This window comes from Meles meles, chromosome 4 (assembly GCF_922984935.1).
Source record: "Meles meles chromosome 4, mMelMel3.1 paternal haplotype, whole genome shotgun sequence".
Taxonomy (NCBI): domain Eukaryota; kingdom Metazoa; phylum Chordata; class Mammalia; order Carnivora; family Mustelidae; genus Meles; species Meles meles.
In genome coordinates this window covers 57,139,639-57,143,032 of record NC_060069.1, presented here as the reverse complement: position 1 = coordinate 57,143,032, position 3,394 = coordinate 57,139,639, and the positions used below count along the sequence as shown (strand labels likewise).

Here is a 3,394-nt window from a genome sequence, read left to right as displayed (position 1 = left end):
GCTGATAGCCAGGGATGCACCGTACTTTTTTTTCCTGCTCTGGACTTGGCTCTAAGTACTCTGGGCATAGCAACACACGTCAACCCTAACTGAGGACATGGAGGCAGAGAGAAGTGTCTGGAAGGCACAGTTAGGGCCAGGACTGGAACCTGGGCTGCCTGGCTTCCGAGCATACTTATTGCCCCTCGCTACTCACCCTCCAATGGGGAACAAGCTTCATTCTGGACTTTCCTTAGGCAGCGGAGACTGAGCCCACTGTCTGATCTGGCTTCTGGGGAGAAGGCTGAGGAAACCTCTGTGCACGAAATATTGAAGAGGAGGATTATTATTATTATTTTTTTTAGTTGTAGAATCCTGCTCCCAGCCGCTACCCTCCCACATAAAATCACGTGTGCATTCACACCTGTCCTCTCCCATGGGCCCCAACTCTGCCTTTGCATCAAAATCACCCAAAGCTTTAAATAAAATACAGCTGCTTAGGCCTCTTCCCAGATATTCTAAATAATCATATCTAGGAGCAGACTTTGAACATCTGTTTTTTTCCATGTTTTAAGAAAATTAAATGATATACATACCCAAAGTAAAAATTCACAGTACAGTAAAGAAAGACTGTGCCCCTTTCATCCATCCCTCAGTCCTTCCTTCCAAAGGCAAACACTTCCAACAGTGGCTTGTGATCTGTTTTCTTCCAGAACAGAAAGCAATGATTATACATACCCAACTGTTATTTTTCCTTTTTGTTTTTGGCTGGGTACTGTGTCCTTTATTGATGGTACATGACAAAGCAGTCTCTCCAAGCCCCTCCCCTTCTTCAGAGGGTCTGGAATGAAAACTGTGTAGAGGTCAGGAGATTCTCAGTATGTTAGACAGGAGTTGGGGCAAGGACTCCCTAGGAGCCTTAGACCTCTCTCTTCTTGCTCTTGACGAGGCTGGTGGTCCAGGGGTCTCTTACTCTTTGGAGGCCATGTGGACCACAAAATCTACCCCTCATTTGCTTTATCCAAATTCATTGTTGTGCTAGGAAATGAGCTTGGCAAAGTGGTCATTGAGGGCAATCCAGCCCCAGCATTGAAGGTGGAAGAGTGGGTGTCACTGTTGAAGTCACAGGAGACAAGCTGGTCCTCGGCATTACCCAGGATGCCCTGGAGGGGGATGCTTGCTTCACCACCACCTTGATGTCATCATATTTGTTAGTTTTCTCCAGATGGCAGGTCAGATCCATGACTGACATGTTGGGGACGGGGGCATGGAAGACCATACCAGTGAGCTTCCCATTCAATACAAGGACGACCTTGTCTACAGCCTTGGCAGCACCGGTAGAAGCAGGGATGATGTTCTGAGTAGTCCCTCGGCCACCTCATCACAGCTTCCCAGAGGGGTCATTGACAGTCTTCAGGGTGGCAGTGATGACATAGACTGTGGTCGTGAGTCCCTCCACTTTGCCAAAGTTGTCATGGATGACTCCTGCCAGAGGGGCCAGACATTTGGTTGTATAGGGGACATTGCTGACAGTCTTGAGAGAGTTGTCATATTTCTCATGGTTCACACCCATCACAGATATGGAGGTATCAGCAGGATGGGCAGAAATGATGACCCTCTTAACTCTACCCTTCAAATGATCCCCAGGCTTCTCCATGGTGGTGAAGGACCCCAGTGGACTCCACAAGGTACTCAGCACCAGCATCACCCCATGACATTGGCAGGAACTTTCTCTTAGAAGATGGAGATGGGCTTTCTTTCCTTTCCTTTTAAGATTTTATTTATTTATTTGAGAGAGAGAGCCCACGCAGGGGAAGTGGAGGAGGAGAAGCAGGTTTCCTGATGCAGGACTTGATCCCTGGACCCTGGGATCATGACCTGAGCTGAAGGCAGACGCTTAACCGACTGAGCCACGCAGGTGCCCAGGAAATGGGCTTTCTCTTGATGAGAAGTTTCCCATTCTCAGCTTTGAATGTGCCATTGACTTTGTCATGGGTGGAATCATACTGGAACATGTAGATCATGTATTTGAGGTCAATGACAAGGGATCATTTGCGGTGATAATATCCACTTGGCCAGAGTTAAAAGCAGCCCTGGTGACTAGATACCCAATATGACCAAATCCACTTACTCTGACCTTCACCATCATGTCTTGGGGATGCAGCTGGCACTGCATAAGAAGATACTGCCATCTTTTGAATGAGGATGAACAGAGAGCCCCAAACTATTATTTTCCAACTTCTGTAGGTGATTGTGATGAATAGTCTGGTGAGAATCTCTGACCTGGGCCCTGCTCCATCCACCTCAGAGATGTTCCTTCTGTGGGAAAGGAGGGCATGAAGAGGGAGGCTTACGAAGTGGGGGAGTTTTCTGAGTAGACGAAGGAGATCCAAATGGCACAGTCCAGAGAGAGCCTCCTCAGGGCAGCACACTCCTGCAGAGTGGAAGAGGTAAAGATTCCTCTAACACACATAGTACTAATTACTAAGAGAGGCACAGTGGTGAGACATAGTCATAAGTGAGTAGGGATCAATAAGGAAATGCCTTCTGAAGGAGACCTGAGAAGCAACAAAAATGAAAGGAAAGGGTATTTGGGGTGGAAAGAATGGCATGGGATGTGAACGCTCGTTTGCCCATGTATTCCAGGTATTTTTTTCTTCAGTTCTTTGGGATACAGTGGGTGTAATTCCAAGACTATGACCCACTTTTGTGTCAGGCTGCCTTGGATCACAGGGATTGAAGATACAGTAGGTGTGGTGACTGTCATATAGGAGGCGCTGGGGAGAGAAACATGAAGAAGACCTGTCCTTATTATGTTCAGTCTCTGGGGAAGACAGATGTCCGGAAACTGCAGTGTAACAAATGTTTTCCTAATGGTGGGTAAGTGCAAAGTGTGTGGAAGGGTGGAATAGGACTGAAAACTCCTGGAATTTCTTTTAAGCACTGAAACAGGACCTTTTTGTCCTGAGTCTTGAAATAGGTCATATGTTTTTGATCACCAGATTCTGGAAGGGGTCCAAACTGACCTGCCACAGACAAATTTGGGGACATCTAAAGTTTGGTTGACTTTGGGAAGCACCTGGTTATAGTTTTGTGATCTGTTTGCTTTCCAGAGTCTCCAGGAGTCACACGAAGACACGAGTGGTGTGCCTGCATACCTGTTTGATATACCTTCCTCTTCGAAATGCAGGCGAAGTCCGAGTTAGAAATCAAACGCTTAACAGAGTTTTATTGTTTTCAGGGCTTTTACATTGCTTTTCTATCTTCCTAATGATACATTTCCATATTCTGAAGACAATGTGTATCTGGAAAGGATGATTATGTTCTCAAATCATATTTTTTTAAATGAATGAAAAGGAAATTTTCATGTTGTACCCCAGACTAGCCCAGATTGTGTTCCAGATCTTCTTCTGAA

At 46.1% G+C, this 3,394-nt stretch overlaps 1 pseudogene; it reads right to left on the bottom strand.

The window, feature by feature from the left end:
• Nucleotides 1-1,017: 1,017 nt before the first annotated feature.
• Nucleotides 1,018-1,636, bottom strand: LOC123940684 (annotated as a pseudogene).
• Between the last annotated feature and the right edge of the window lie 1,758 nt (nt 1,637-3,394).